This window comes from Schistocerca cancellata, chromosome 8 (assembly GCF_023864275.1).
Source record: "Schistocerca cancellata isolate TAMUIC-IGC-003103 chromosome 8, iqSchCanc2.1, whole genome shotgun sequence".
Classification (NCBI taxonomy): Eukaryota; Metazoa; Arthropoda; class Insecta; order Orthoptera; family Acrididae; genus Schistocerca; species Schistocerca cancellata.
The window spans coordinates 96658682-96676513 of NC_064633.1; the positions used below are offsets into that span (position 1 = coordinate 96658682).

General features: G+C 41.3%; 1 pseudogene; it reads right to left on the reverse strand.

Annotated features, from left to right (window-relative positions):
- LOC126095395 (myogenesis-regulating glycosidase-like) overlaps positions 1-17832 on the reverse strand; it is a 54813-nt pseudogene that overhangs the window by 21822 nt on the left and 15159 nt on the right.

Sequence of the window (17832 nt, forward strand, 5' to 3'; positions counted from 1 at the left end):
ATCAAATATTGTAAAGCATATGACGATGTGTATACTGGTGGCGTTTACAGGGAAATCCTACAGTCGATTAGTGGGAGGCCAAGTTACGTTTGTGTGGACGTGTGAAAAACTAGATATAAGTCTATTTGGATGATTATAAGGACAGGTGTCATGTTGAAGCTACGGAAACTGGATTTCACACAGATGGAGATCAGTGCAAGGCTAATGCACACAAACTGATATGTTTCGTATCACTTCGTATGCGTAAGAAAATCATATAAAATCAAGATGATTTCCACTAATCCCGTTATCCGACATTATCAATGTCTTTGTCTGTTTCATACATGTTATTTTCCTGTCACATACCTTAACGATAGTTCCTATATAATCCAATACCTTAATTAAGTGCTTAACGTTTCCTATCATAATTCTGGAGACACGTGCAGAGCCTGTAAAAACTGTGTTAGTTGATTTTCTAACTTGAACAAGATCTAACTGGCATGTATTATGGAGCCTGTTCTGTAGAAGAGCTGGTACTGTTTAAGCAATTCAAATTTCTTAAAAATCATCTCCTCAAAAAAAAAAAAAAAAAAAAAATACCGTATGCATTTCACATTTACGTAATATGTAGTCAGAGGTCAACAATGCGTTTCAGACAACACAATGAGTATGTGAAATGTTCTTGACCCAGATATGTATTTAGGTAATGGGGAACATTTAGGATTAATTTCCACTGTACAAAAGCAGAAAACTTTTAACTGCACGATTTACTAGTATACATTTTAAATTACTTAACCGCAACACGACTACTTTACAAATCAGTTAAAGCTGAATATATGTGATGTCAGTTCTTCAGACCGGTCCAAAAGTACGGAGACATTTTGATCATGCAGCGACTATGAATCAGGTCACAACAGAATTAATGACATTAGCTGCCAGTGGGGATTTATTTACATCAATGGGACATGTTAAAAACTTGTGCACGACTGGGAATCGAATCAGGGTCTCCTGCGTATTAGGCAGATGTCCTGACCACTACGTCATGCAGACACAGTGGTCACCACAACCGAATGCCGTACCCTACCACAATTCCCGTCGGACCAAGACTATCAACTTCCACCACACACTGCTGATGTCGTCACCCTGCTCGTTGGCCTCAACACTCGCGAGATCTCGCTGCTTTCCGTAAGTGTTCGAGCTTGGAGTGTACCTGCACTGAAGAGGTCGCCGACCGTCTTCACCTTAATTGTGTGTATGTGGTGTCCATTCTTTCGGACATGTACGAAGAAACAGAAACTAAATTTGTATAACTTAGGCAAAGACGGCCGATAACCTCGGAACATGTGTAATAGAACAGACATCACACTTATATAATTCAGGTGAAGACGGTAATCGATGCCTCCAGTGCAGGTGCACACCAAGCTCGAATTCTTACGGGAATCGGTGAAATTCACGGAGTAATGAGGATAATGAGGAGGCCCAGTGCTTCAGTAGTGTATAGTGTAAGTTGATAATTTGGAACTGACGGGAATCGTAGTAGGGTAGTCCATCTGATTCTTGCGTCCACTGAATCCACGTGTCATAGTGGTCGGGGCATCTGCCAAGTAAGCAGGAGATCCTGATTCGAATCACAGTCTGGCACAAATCTCCAACACACCCTATTGATGTAAATCAATGCCCGCTGGCAGCTAATGTGTTCAATTCCTTCCTAACAGTTTAAATAATTCCACATACAAAGATGACGACTTCAGTACCACAGAAAGTGTGCTAACGTAATCTTTAATTGTTACACTCACTATATGTATCACATCCCCACCATAATTTGTAAAATAAGCAAGATGCAGAGGGATAGTTAGCCACAGAAACGGAAAGCTCGCATCAGCGCTACTTACCCAGTGCAGGCACGCCCATTGGCCTTTAGTTGTAGCGTTGTTGAAGTTGACGATGCCGCCCTCACCGTTCCACCAGCTGGTGTTGGTGCTGCCCTCGGAGTCACTGACGAACCAGGCCCTCTCAAGCGCCCTCGAGTAATGCGGTTTGCAGTCAGAGTTGATGAACGGGTGCACCCACAGTGCGACACGGAACCCAAGAGCGTGCAGGTCGTCTACGAGCGCTCTGACATCAGGGAATTAGGCGGGGTCGAACGTGAGCCTGCCGTAACAAGTCTCCCACTTGTCGTCTGTCTCAGTCTGGCTGTTGTTGAAGCCGTGATCAACTATCTCGTTGGCGAACTGCCTCACTGTCGTGTCGTTGATATCTCTCTTGTAACGCGCCCACGTCGACCGTATAGGATGCGTGGTTATGCGCTCGTCTAGAATGTCTACGGGTTTGCCTAGGTGATCTGCGATGGCCTTCTCGTGTGCTACTCTTTCATTTTCGTATTTGCAGAGTGTTATCTCCGTAACACTCTCAGACCGTTCAATTGGGCCGGCCGCGGTGGCCGTGCGGTTCTAGGCACTTCAGTCAGAAATGCACGGTAATTTACCCGGCGCCATGTTTCCCGGACTCCCATCCTAATAAATTGTATTTCTAATATGTCTCTTAGAGAGCATGTGCAGTTCATCACACATAGGAACAGTTAAAATCTGACTACAAAAAACAAGAAAGCAAAATTGTGAAATTCGACTACTTCAGTTATATATAGCACCTTGTTCACGAGCTGGCCGGAGTGGCCGAGCGGTTCTAGGAGCTACAGTCTGGAACCGCGAGACCGCTACGGTCGCAGGTTAAAATCCTGCCTCGGGAATGGATGTGTGTGATGTCCTTAGGTTAGTTAGGTTTAAGTAGTTCTAATTTATAGGGGACTGATGACCTCCGATGTTGAGTCCCATAGTGCTCAGAGCCATTTGAACCATTTGAACAATTCAATTGGGTAAGGTGCTTTGTTCTTGGAAGTTAAAAAAAATTCAAATTGCTCTGAGCACTATGGGACTTAACTTCTGAGGTCATCAGTCCCCTAGAACTTAGAACTACTTAAACCTAAATAACCTAAGGACATCATACACATCCATGCTCGAGGCAGGATTCGAACATACGACCGTAGCGATAGCGCGGTTCCAGACTGAAGGGCCTAGAACTGCTCGGCCACACCTCTTGGAAGTGAAACATAATGCATCCTCTGGCGTATTCGTGTTCTGTTCTATAAAAAGAGGCACGTATTGAGGAATGTAAACGTACCGGCCATCGGAGAAGAGCCAGTAACGCACACGATTTCTTCACCTTGCGGCTGATACGAGAGTTCGGCCTCGAGTAATGAATGGGAGGCATTCTTGGCGTTACAGCGGGATCTGCAAGAATCCGATGCGTCTTCAACTACCATGTAGGCAACTTTAGTGTCCTGGTCACCTGAAGCATTTGCAAGGATACAGTCTCAGAGAACTGAACACTGAATTATTTTACAGGCAATGACGATCTATTTGGTGAAAACTGTGAGATAGTTTTACTGTTAGAACAACTGGAACATCAGATCGTTCGGTTTGTTTCGTTTCACTTTCAACGTCTGAAAGAATTTCCTGAAACAGTATAGAGATTCTTTTCACAGAAATAAAAACTTTTGTGGTGTATCCAGAGATTCATGCTGCCTCTGATTTGCTTTGACGTCTTGTTTTAATCTGAACTGTTGTGGATCCCAAACACTCGAGCAGTACTGCAGAACAGGTCGGACTAGCGTCGTATATGCGGTGTCCTTCATAGACGAACGACACTTTCCCGAGATTCTCTCAACAATCTCAAGTAGACTATTCGCCTTCCCTACTACTATCCCCCAATGCCCGTTTTATTTCATATCACTTTGTAATGATACGCCCTGTTATTTATGCGACGTGACTGTTTCAGGTAGGACGTTACTCATACTGTAATCGAACATTAAGGGTTTATTTTCCTACTCATCCTCACTAACTTACATTTTTCTAAATTGAATGCCAGCTACTATTCATCACACCAACCATCTAGAAAAGGTTTTACTGGGTTTAACGAAGGCGATGTTGGCCTGATATATTCGAGGATGCCCTTTGGCTACACTGACTAAAGGTTCCTTCTAAGAAATACCAAATTAAGATAACCTGAAGATGCCTAAATATAGCGAAACGTGTAGTTGAAAAATAAAAAACTAAAATTGCAACCAAGACTGTTTTCAACCAATACTGTTAAGCACTGGTTTGCTGTATGCCACATATGGATTGGAAGAATTACCATAAATTTAGTCAAGTCATCTTGAATCCTCTAAAAGTTACTCATATTCGATACCTTATTTGTACGCCACAGTATTATAAGCAAACAACCGCAGATTACCGCCACCCTGTCTGCCATACCATTTATTTATACAGAAAGTAATAGCGATCTTGTCTCCCTTCACTGAGGCACTCCAGGCGAAACCCTTGTCTCTGACGAACAGTCGCCGTCGAGGACAACGTAGCTGGTTCTATTACTTAAAATGGCTTCGAGACACTGATATTATCTGGGCATGTATTCAAGATGCTCATACCTTCTTTAACAGTCAGCAGTGCCGTACCCTGTCAAATACTATTCGGGAATCTGGAAATATCGTATCTGCCTGTGGCCTTCCATCAATAGCTCACAAGGTATATAGTGTGAGAAACGGGCAAGCTGACTTCGTAGCAGCGATGCTTCATAAAATCGTGCTGATTCGTGGACGTAAGGTCTCAAGAAAATTTATTATATTCAGACTGAGAATATTGAGAGAAATTTCCAGAAAACCGATGTTAAGGATATTGGTATGTAAATTTGCGGGATTCCTTCTTTTGCCCTTTTATATACATGAGTCACCTGCACTTTTTTCCAGCCGCTTGGGGCTTTACCTTGGACAAGAAATTCACGATAAATGCAAGCTAATTAAGAGACCAAAGCCGTAGAGTACTCTTTGTAAAACCGAATTGGGATTCCATCTGGACCTGTTGAGTTATTTGTTTTCAACTCTTTCAGTTGTCTCACAACGCTGGGAATGATTATTAGTATGTCTCCATACGGGAGTCTGTTTGGCGGTCTAACGACGGTATGTTTGCACCATTCAACTGCGTGAAAGATTTCGTAAACGCGGTATTTGAAACTTCAGCTCTCGTTTTGTTATCTCAATTTGGCACACCAGGCTGATCAACAAGTGCCTGGATGAAAACCTTAAACGTGCTTAGCGATTTTACGTAGTGCCAGGATTTTATCTGGTTCCCGGCCAGATCTTTTGCTAAGGTACTACGATGGGAGGTGTATGTTTCGCACATCGATCTTTTCACAGATCTTCGAATCTACTAATCTTTTCCTGTCACCATAGCCTGTTCTCTTTTGAATCGAGAGTACAATAGCTTTTGCTTCCTCAGTTCCGAATTTCCTTCTTAAATTGCGGTGGGTCTTTTCCCTGCTTAATCCACTTCGTGATAAACGTTATTCCATTTTAACAAATTAACCAGTCAGTTCAGTTTATGTAAATGTGATGTTTGTTAGTACATCTGACCGAACTTCAGTCTCTTAGGAAAAATGAAAACATCGACGATAGTCTATGAACCGTTTTGTTGCCTTTCATGGTAAGCCATCTTGTGCTTACATTTCAGCAAGATAATGCCCGCCCGCACACGGTGAAAGTGTCTTTGCTTGTCTTCGTGCTCACCAATCCCTACCTCGATCAGCAAGGTCGCAGGATCTCTCCCCAATCGCCTACAATTGGAGCTTTATCGAAGATCTAACACGCCAGTCAGACTGAATTTTACAATATATTCTTCATGGGGACATCCAACAACTTCGACAATCAGTGCCAAGCCGAATAACTGCTTGCATTAGGTCGACCAACCCGTTATTGATTTGCTCAGTTTCTGAACTTTTTCTCTTGTACGAATTATCCAATATCCATTTTTTCCGAAATTGTAATCACTTCTTTGCCTGTGTGTGTACATCACATCAACGAATTTCTGTTCCATTCGCGTAATTCCTTCATGGTGCGACTTTTTCTTTTTTGTTTTACTGTTACAGTGTATTTGACAAAATTTTGTTTAACATTGCATCAATATTTGTTTAGATAAAACCTTATAACTGTATTTCGAGCCACTCCTACTTGTCCAATTGATTTGAAATTATGTGTAAGTATCTACAAACCTCCGATGACATCTGAGTTACCTGATTTAATAACCATGGCCTGATGCTGCAGACAGGATTTTTCCAGTTCTTCCGCTACTTTCCCTCCCCCCCCCCCCCCCCAATGACCTGTGGCCTCCTCTATCCTCCCCCCTTAGTATGCCACCGTGTGAGTGAGATGCCTGTCCTCTCTGCTGCTAGTCACTAGGAGTCGCTGGGACGCTGCTTGGTGTGGAGTGTGGTCTTCCAGCAGCCAGTAAGTGCCAATTTTATGGACAGTCGTGGGTTCTAGACCAACGCTAGCAGCAATACGGCGGCAGCCTCAATGTGCCGCAACCCTGCCACTGTAGAATTCCTATACGAGCTGATGGCCCTTTCTCCTCCCTGTCCAAGCCATAACATGATCTTCTCACAATAAAACAATACCCAAATACCATTTTCTTTCATACTGAAAGTATAGAACGTTAGCACTACATGCTTTGTGCAGTTGTAATGTAGTGCAATTAATTTGCGTATCAGGGCACGTGGTACGCTTTATGACAGTTTGACGTTTGTTGCAGGAACTTTGACGTCCACTGGTGTATTTGTAAAGCCTCGACTGATACATTCATATGCCCTACTCTGCACTTGTGTTGACTACCGTTTCAAGGCTCTCTGTAGAGCGGATGTTATCATATCTGACATCATATTTCGAAAGTTATCTCGGCTGTGGCACACAAACCACTTGAACACTTGACAGGGGACTTCCATGAGGCTGATAAGATATGTACTGGGCGGATGCAACTGAAGTGCAGCAACTCACAGAGGTCCATTGTGGGCTATGATTATTGTATGGCGGCAGACCTTAGTAGAAAACCTTATTCGTTAATGCGCAATCGACTTGCGCAGGCAGGAAGGTAGTTCCAATTTTGGCCACCCATTACAAACCTCTAGTCCTCATACTGAACAAACTGTGTAAGCAACAGTTAATAATAAAATCAACATTATGCGTTTCTCACTTGTTTGGCCTTTCTTGACCTCGTCCTGTTCCTAATACATTACACATGTAAACTTTTCTATACGTCTTTCTTGCATTCTCAGCGCTATATTTACACCTGGTGGCCAAAACTGGAACAATTTTTTCCATTGTAGATCAGTTCCACATTAAAGCAATAAATCATCTACCAGGTTTCGCTGCCATATTATAATTAAGACCCACACTGACCGTCTGTCAGTAGCTGCAAATTATAACGTTGAATATTATATTTGCAATCATTTGCCAAATCACGTTTCATTAACGCGTGAGAGGATGCCACTTTGCACTTTATAGCATTGACGTGCAATTTTCTGTCAGCAGGATGAACCAGATCTTTCGAACTATCTTATGGCATCCGTTCGTGTGAGATCCGTGGTGTGAGATTCTTAATGGTGGAACCATGGAATGTCCTGCTAACTCACATTAATCTGACGGGATATGAAGTGACCTAAAACATTTCGTCTTCTCTTTCTAAATCAATAAACTGCAACGGCGTGGTTCGCCCCACAGAAAAAGTGTCACACTCACCTAGCGGTGACTTCTTCTTCCGCAGTCCTGTGAGCACGCCTCCCCTATTAAAAATAAATCATGTTCCTCTACTGGAAAAACTGTAGTAGAACTAGAAGTATTATACGAATCCAACGGGTGCAACAAATGTTTTTCTGTATCTTGTTAGCTGAACAATTAATTTAAAGGTATTTTTGCGACTAAAAACTTCAATATATTGTAACTCGTTTGGTATGAAACAGCGCCATCTTAGGCTACTGTTTCGTCATTCACTCACAATCATAATCAATGGCTACAGACTACTATCGTAATTAACAAATGCGTTAACGAAATGATTAAGAAACAGATCGTCTTTGAGAGAATCTGTCTGAAATATTGAACAATTTGACCACTTAGAATGTTCAGTTTGCGTTCGCTTTACATACTAAAATCAGCATTTCACATGTTTCTCTTTTTCACACATACGCGTCCACTTTGCTGCACTTCACGGTCATTTTTAACCGTTGTCCAGTAAAGTTTTCCCGTCTATTCATAGTTCCTTATATCTACGTCCGAACATGATCATGGCTTGGATCCAATCTGAACTCTTTAGACTTCACAAAGCAATTCTTTAGCCCACACAATGCGCGCGAACCTACCGTCCTTGATTGTCTGATACACGACATAGCCAATCCGATATTAGTATTAAACCGCGCAATCCCGCATTTTCCACCTTAACAGCTTTTATGAACATCTTGCTAAATGAACAAATTTATAAAATCCAAAAATATCAGAATAACTCTCTCTTTAAATAACAGAATGATCGTGAAATGTGTTTTGTCTCTTCCGTCCCACAAAATGGCTGGCTGCACTTTACAATATACCCTGAGAAGGATTCACTCTCTCAGGACACAGATCACACGCTAACATATACTCAGTTAATAGGCCCTTATAACGACCAAGCCACTGCATGAGTATTTCATTGCGTCATTTGCTTGTTCTGACTTTCACTTATAAATTCTGAGCAATTTCAAAGACAAATACAAAGAACCATCAGTATCAGAAAAAGAGGTAAATCGATGCTCAATGGCCAGTAGATTACATATATAAATAATGTTATTCATATTATTGTAAAATTGGTATTGTTCATTCTATCAAAGTATATATTGTACTTTAATGATATATGATTACATGAATTATTTTATTTCCTTTTATATTAATTATTAACTACTTATTAAGGCCAGTTCACATTGGCCGTCACATTACGTCACGTCATCTCACCTCATAACATTCTGCAATGCATTTTAAATGGTGGCATCCGCACTGGCTATCAAGTCGCGTCACGTCACGGCACCCACAAGGCTTCTTGGGAAAAAAATGTTTAGACAACTGACGTCATCCATCTCCTGTTGATCAAATGACCACCAAGCTCATTTCCCGACGATATACGGCCTTGCGCGCATCTTCATATTCCTTTTCGTTGTTGTTTTCGTGATCGGTATCAGTTGTTTGTGGTTAGTTTTTTTGTAACTTTTTATAAACTGTTTCATTTCTTTATTTATTTTGTTGAAAATTGTAATTTTATAACAAATGATGAAAGATTATTTGAAGAACTGAGACGGCTTTCTGAACTTTAAGACATGAGCTTACTAAATTACTTGCCATCTACTACATTTATATAGTAGATTTTGATACATACTAGTACCGTACTTGATATTTTACAATTAAATTCACTGCAACATGGTTGCAACTTGAAGTGGAAAAAAGTGCTGTGCTTGAATCAGATTGATTAGTAAGTGGAATTTATTTGTATGTTGTCAGGTATTTGCAATGTTTCATAAAGAAATGGACTGAAACTTTCAGACACTGCAATAGTAGTAAAATTCTATTCTTGTGAAGTATTTATTTTTAAGTAGCTCTATGGGCTGTATTAGAAACAGCGTTGCAGCATCAGTGGTCAATATCTATGTGGTTTCACTAACTGAACCACAGTGCAAATACGGCACTTGAACTATTAAAAATCAAATAGAAGATGTAAAGGAAACCAATACATCTTGAAGGAAGATATGACTATTGCACAGAAATTTGCACTGCACTGGAAACTAAACCTCAATCAATTTTTCGTGGGATATGATGGCAGCTCGTAACATTCTGTTCCTTTTAATAATTCTGAATGCAGTTTGTGGTAACAAATGAACTGGTGCTTCGACTTACTAAAATACTTATAAAATGCAGATTCCTCTGTGTACAGTGTGTGAAGTTTTCCTTTCAGTACTATTTAGTGAAATTTTTCGGACCTAAACTCTTTTTTGTGTTGCTTCGCATTTCTGTCTTCCTTCTCTGAAATACAAGCTTTCCTTGCAATCTGTAAACCATTTGAGTTCAATAAAAGTCATTTTCGTACAAATGTTGACTCCAGCATTCACATATATAAGCAATCGCATTGTGTCTGCGCACTTCACGAGTTTAAACAGTTGATAATCGTCTTGCAAAGATCTCAGTTCCCACGTAAAAAAATAAGAAAAGAAATAAAATAAAAGAAAAAAACAGCCATGAGAGTTGATATCACGTGACTTGCATTGATCTGATACGCCGTGACGCGACGCCTGGCGGACAGTGTGAATACAACTTACGTGACGGTTCCGCGACGTAACGATAACATAACGTCCAGTGTGACTTGGCGTTTATTCCCTGTCCACCTGCATAACTCAGTAGTCAACGTATCTGGCTGCTCTACGGAGGACTTGGGTTCGATTCTCAGCACCGTAAGAGATTTTTCCTTGGTGGGTAGTGCTGGGACGGGGTTCACTTACCCTCGTGATGGCTGTTGAGAAGTTACTTAAGGGTGAAGTAGCGCCTCCATGGAGAAGGAAGCCGACAACGGCCGTGAGAGCAGTGTGCTAATCCCACGCTCCTCCATACAGCATCCAATGACTCTTTTTTGGAAGACGATGACGAGGAGAAATCGCAGTACTTTGCTTTGTCATCATTCACCTGCCCTTGACAAGGATACTTAACGATAACATGGGCTCAGAACTTGGAAACTGTTCTGATGACCTTTTTAAATGCTGTACGGGCTTCACTTTGTCATATTATTTTGTTCAGACATGACAGACTGGGTGGTGGTCCGGCAATCGGGAGGTGATTATCGAATGATCTTGCACTGTCTGTCCAACTTCACACACTCCCGATCCTGGACGCTCAAAGAAAATTTAGAACGATCCAGGTGAGATCACCAATGAATGGACAATGGCTAATTGTAATGATGAAGCTGACTAAAGTGAAAAAACCATCATATGTATCAGATCAGCATCTACTGAATACGGTGGCATCACAGTCCAGATGATGAAGTTGACCCACCACTGCCCACTATAACAGATATGTTCACCCTCTCCTTAACCAGAAATGTTTTTCCTGAGGCCTCAAAACAGGGACTACTTAAGGCACTACCTGAAAAGGGCCTTGCCACAGAACCTTCTGATTCCCGACCTATTTGCATTCTTCCCGTACTTTACGAGGCCTTAGAATATACAAGGTGAGCATTAATAAAACCGACAAACGCAGAAACGGATTCCTTATTGAAAATGGAGGGAAAAATGTGCTATGAACGTGTGTGCGGAAACGGACTGTGTGCACGCAACGACAACAGATCGTCCTAGAACACAGTGCAGAGCTGCATCGCATCCATGTCACAACAGATGTTCAAAGTGGCCTCCATGGAATTGCAGGTGATAGGGATTGTAGCGGATGTTATCCAGGATACACATAACAGTACTTTGGCTTACCCCATGCTGGCGGGTCACTTGCCTGGAGCTTGTACTAGGGGTTCGTCTTAATATCCTTTAGGAGCCAGTCCTCCAAATATGGTGTACACAAAGCCTACCTCCTCCCTGCACGTTCCTGTCTGAAAGGACACTTGATCACTCAAACGCCGTAAAAGAGCTTGAAATGTTTTCTGATGCGGATATTCTCTGTGAGGGTAGTTCTTTTGGTATTGCCGTGCTGCCCCTCGACCGTTTTGATCCCCTTTGCCGTGCACAAACACTATCTTGGCGTGTTCCCGACATGAATACGGGATCGTCCTGCTGCTTACAGTAGGCTGAGTTAATCACACAGCCTGGCGCAGACGAGCAACACGGCATGTGATAAAAAGAACTGCCATTCGTCAGCCCATCTACCGTGTCAACGATGCATTTCCAGACACATGGTCATAGGACCTTCTTTCCTCCATCCCCAGTCAGCAATCTGTCCCTGCAGTTTGTCGGTTTTATTAATATTCACTCTGTACATTCTACGACTATCAAGCAAACTACCTAACCACTTAATAATAACTTACAAGCCGAATACCGATTACGTTTTCGTAAACATCACAGAACAACTTCTACTTTAATGAATGTAACAGGGAACCTGAAGCTTGCCGTGGATATACAGTAGGCGATTATCATCTGGTTTTTAGACATCAGCAAAATCTTTGATACTCGCAGCTTCGACATTTTATTTGTCGATCTTAGCAGCCTAAGTTTCTCGTTAAGTGCAGTGCAATGGTTTTGCTCATACCTGACGTCTCCCCTGGAATGCGCAACGTCTGGCACCGCAAAATCACAATGGAAGCAGGTAGTAACAGCCCTTCTCCAGGATTTCGTATCAGGTTCGATACTATTTTCACTGAATTTCAATGATGTGTCACTAGTTTTGTCCTACTGTAAATAGTACATGTAAGCCGATAGCCCCCAGCTGTATCTAAGTACGAAGACAATATATCTGAAGACTGCTATCGGGAATCTCAGTACAGACATGTGTGCACAATCAAAATGGCGCAGAATATACAGCTAAACCTCAGCCAACTGATTGGTCATTCTTTGCTCATTAACCTGAATTATCAGGTCTCAGTACCATCTTTAACCCTAAATGGGCCAAATATCAAATTCTCGCCTTCAGTCTAGGAGTAATAACACATGAAAATCTAAAATATACTGAGCACTTAACCTCAATGTGCAAAAGGCATCAGCATCTCTCCATGGCCTACTAAAATATGAAGACCTCTTCAATCTTGACCAAAAAATGAAACTTTTTCAAACACTTATATTTCCATTTACAGAGATATTACCGTGTGAGTCCTTTCTCAGAAACTCTCACACCGCCTGGAATTGATTATGAATACCTGCGGTGGTCGACTCTTTGATGTATTTCACAGTCATAACCACTGCTCTTCTGGCTGTGTGCAGCTAAGTAAGTAAAACAAAAACAGAACACATCTAAAAATGATGAAATACGAAATTTAAATACAAGTAAGCCACATAGTCAAAGTAGGTAAATATCAAATCGTTGAGTTTAAGTTTTAATCCATTTATTCTGAAAAATTCTCAGTTTACATCAAAGGGGCCTGCCACCAAGCGACTGCCAGTTCGGGCCGCCGCACTTGGTCACACACCACGCAACTCACGATCGACGTTTAGTGAAGCGTGATTTAGTACAATATCATCAAACAACTGCAGGATGTAGCCCTCACTATGTAGATTAATGCATGGAACTAAATTCGTACGTAATTATTTAAAATATGATGATGTAAAACATATGGGTAACACTATTCCTTAAAGCTCTTAGGCTAACTAAAGCTGGATTGGTTTTCATATTTTATATAATAAGTAATTATTGGAAGCATACTGTTCTAGAAACGGTAGTTGCTGTTAACTTCCTATTTCTTTAATTACTTAGCGGTCCCCCGACGCGACAAGGATTCGGTCAAAATATTACTACTTATAATAAACTTAAAGGAGCAATATGTATTGCTTGTTGAGATTTTAGAAGTATTTTTTGTATTATTTGTGGGGGTTTATTTCTATTTTTAATTTAAGTCTTATTTCATGATTTTTAAACTTTATATTTTACTGATAAACACAGTATTATCGACACTCTATCCCCACATGCTCGCGAATATTTTCAGGGACGAAACATGAAACTGTGACGTGAGATCATTTCCACTTATGCGATTTAATTGTATCTTTTTTTAATGCACACGTGGCTTCGTTAACTACCTTTTAGCTTATATTTAGCTGATTTAGGTTCTAACATAAGTAATAAATGAAGTTGGAACAAAGTGGGATGTTCTTGCACTATGCTGCCGAAACTATTTGGAGGGAAAAATCTTATGACTTCGCTCTGACCTTTTTTTTTTTTGAGTTGTCAGTCTTCTGACTGGTTTGATGCGGCCCGCCACGAATTCTTTTCCAATCTCTTGCACTTTCAAGCTAGATCCTCAGTTATTTGTTTGGTGTGATCCAATCTCTGTCTTTCTCTACAGTTTTTACCCTCTACAGTTCCCCCTAGTACTGTGGAAGTTATTCCGTGATCCCTTCCCCTGCTCATTCCTTACCTTATCAGTTAACTCACTATTCAACGTTCTTCTGTAGCACCACATTTCAAACGCTTCCAGTTTGTTCCGATTTTCCCACAACCTACGCTTCACCGCCATACAATGCCTTACTTCAAACGTTCATTCTCTGATATTTCTTCCTCAAATTAAGTCCTATGATCTCTTGGCCAGGAATGCCCTTTTTCCCAATGCTAGTCTGCTTTATATGTCGTCCTTATTCCGACCGTCATGGATTATGTTGCCGAATTTCTTATCTTCATCTCCTTCTTGATCACGAATCCTCATGTTAAGTTTCTCGGTGTTCTCGTTTCCGCTGCTTCTCTTTACATTCATCTATCTTCGATTTATTGTCAGTCCTTATCCTGTACTCATTAGACTGATCGGTCCACTTAGCAGGTCCTGTAATACTTCTTCATTTTCACTGAGGGTAGCAATGTCCAAGAATCTTAACATTGCTATCCTTTCAGCTTGAATTTTAATCCCACTCCTGAGCCTTTCTCTTATTTCTGTCATTGTTTTTCCTATGTATAGATTGAACACTAGGGGTGAAAGACGACATGCCCGCCTTGCATCCTTTTTAATACGAAAATTTCGTTCTTCCAGTCTTGGCGCTTCAGTCTGGAACCGCGCGACCGCTACGGTCGCAGGTTCGAATCCTGCCTCGGGCATGGATGTGTGTGATGTCCTTAGGTTAGTTAGGTTTAAGTAGTTCTAAGTTCTAGAGGACTGATGACCTCAGATATTAAGTCCCATAGTGCTCAGAGCCATTTGAACCATTTGAACCTTCCACTCTTACTGTTTCCTCTTTCCTCTTGTACATACTGTATAAGTAGTGAAGGCAGCAGAGGATCAAGTAGGTAAAAAGACGAGGGCTAATAGAAATCCTTGGGTAACAGAAGAAATATTGAATTTAATTGATGAAAGGAGAAAATATAAAAATGCAGTAAATGAAGCAGGCAAAAAGGAATACAAACGTCTCAAAAATGATATCGACAGGAAGTGCAAAATGGCTAAGCAGGGATGGCTAGAGGACAAATGTAAGGATGTAGAGGCTTGTCTCACTAGGGGTAAGATAGATACTGCCTACAGGAAAATTAAAGAGACCTTTGGAGAGAAGAGAACCACTTGTATGAATATCAAGAGCTCAGATGGCAACCCAGTTCTAAGCAAAGAAGGGAAGGCAGAAAGGTGGAAGGAGTATATAGAGGGTTTATACAAGGGCGATGTACTTGAGGACAATATTATGGAAATGGAAGAGGATGTAGATGAAGACGAAATGGGAGATAAGATACTGCGTGAAGAGTTTGACAGAGCACTGAAAGACCTGAGTCCAAACAAGGCCCCGGGAGTAGACAACATTCCATTTGAACTACTGATGGCCTCGGGAGAGCCAGTCATGAAAAAACTCTACCATCTGGTGAGCACGATGTATGAGACAGGCGAAATACCCTCAGACTTCAAGAAGAATATAATAATTCCAATCCCAAAGAAAGCAGGTGTTGACAGATGTGCAAATTACCGAACTATCAGTTTAATAAGTCACAGCTGCAAAATACTAACGCGAGTTCTTTACAGACGAATGGAAAAACTGGTAGAAGCCGACCTCGGGGAAGATCAGTTTGGATTCCGTAGAAATGTTGGAACACGTGAGGCAATACTGACCTTACGACTTATTTTAGAAGAAAGATTAAGAAAAGGCAAACCTACGTTTCTAGCATTTGTAGACTTAGAGAAAGCTTTTGACAATGTTAACTGGAATACTCTCTTTCAAATTCTGTAGGTGGCAGGGGTAAAATACAGGGAGCGAAAGGCTATTTACAGTTTGTACAGAAACCAGATGGCAGTTATAAGAGTCGAGGGACATGAAAGGGAAGCAGCGGTTGGGAAGGGAGTAAGACAGGGTTGTAGCCTCTCCCCGATGTTATTCAATCTGTATATTGAGCAAGCAGTAAAGGAAACAAAAGAAAAATTCGGAGTAGGTATTAAAATTCATGGAGAAGAAGTAAAAACTTTGAGGTTCGCCGATGACATTGTAATTCTGTCAGAGACAGCAAAGGACTTGGAAGAGCAGTTGAACGGAATGGACAGTGTCTTGAAAGGAGGATATAAGATGAACATCAACAAAAGCAAAACGAGGATAATGGAATGTAGTCAAATTAAGTCGGGTGATGCTGAGGGAATTAGATTAGGAAATGAGACACTTAAAGTAGTAAAGGAATTTTGCTATTTAGGGAGTAAAATAACCGATGATGGTCGAAGTAGAGAGGATATAAAATGTAGACTGGCAATGGCAAGGAAAGCGTTTCTCAAGAAGAGAAATTTGTTAACATCAAGTATAGATTTAAGTGTCAGGAAGTCGTTTCTGAAAGTATTTGTATGGAGTGTAGCCATGTATGGAAGTGAAACATGGACGATAACTAGTTTGGACAGGAAGAGAATAGAAGCTTTCGAAATGTGGTGCTACAGAAGAATGCTGAAGATAAGGTGGGTAGATCACGTAACTAACGAGGAGGTATTGAATAGGATTGGGGAGAAGAGAAGTTTGTGGCACAACTTGACTAGAAGAAGGGATCGTTTGGTAGGACATGTTTTGAGGGATCAAGGGATCACAAATTTAGCATTGGAGGGCAGTGTGGAGGGTAAAAATCGTAGAGGGAGACCAAGAGATGAATACACTAAGCAGATTCAGAAGGATGTAGGTTGCAGTAGATACTGGGAGATGAAGAAGCTTGCACAGGATAGAGTAGCATGGAGAGCTGCATCAAACCAGTCTCAGGACTGAAGACCACAACAACAACAACAACATACTGTATAATACCCTTCTTTCTTTATAGATTACCACTGGTTATTTTTTTTTTTTTTTTTAGAATTTCAACGTCTAGCGGCATTTGACACTGTCTAACGCTTTTTCCATGTCAACGAATCCTATGAATGTGTCTTGCTCTTCCTTTAGTCTTGCTTCCATTATCAACCGCGATGTCATAACTGCCTCTCTGGTGTCTTTACCTTTCCCAAAACCAAACTGATCATCAGCTAACAGGTCCTCTTTTTCCATTCTTCTGTATATTACTATTGTCAGCAGTATGGATGCATGAGCTGTTAAGCTTACAGTGCAATAATTCTCGCATTTGTCTGCTCTCTAAAATTTTCGGAATTGTGTGGACGAAGTTTTTGCGAAAGACTGATGCTATTTCGCCAGTCTCATAGATTCTACACTCGAATGTGAATAGTGGTTTCGTTTCGACTTCCCCCAATGATTTTAAAAATTCTGATGGTATCTTATCTATCCTTTCTGCCTTGTTCGATGTTAAGTCTTCCAATGCTATTTTAAATTCTGATTCTAATACTGTATCTCCTATATCTTTTATATCCATTCCTGCTTCTTCTTCTGTCATGTAACCAAGTGCCCGCATCTCGTGGTCGTGCGGTAGCGTTCTCGCTTCCCACGCCCGGTTTCCCGGGTTCGATTCCCGGCGGGGTCAGGGATTTTCTCTGCCTCGTGATGGCTGGATGTTGTGTGCTGTCCTTAGGTTAGTTAGGTTTAATTAGTTCTAAGTTCTAGGGGACTGAAGACCATAGATGTTAAGTTCCACAGTGCTCAGAGCCATTTGAACCATTTTTTTGTAACCAAGTGAGTCCCCCCGCCCCCACCACCACCCCTCACAGAGGCTTTCATTGCACTCTTTCCATCTAACCGCTCTCTCCTCTGCCTTTAAAAGTGGGATTCCCATCGCACTTTTAATTCCACCGAAGGTTGTTTTGGATTTCCTACATACTGAGTCAATCGTTCCGACCACCATTTCTTTTTTCATTTCGACACTTTTTTCATGCAGAGATTTCGCCTTAGCTTCGCTGCACTTCCTATTTATTTCATACCTAAGTGACCTACATATCTGTATTC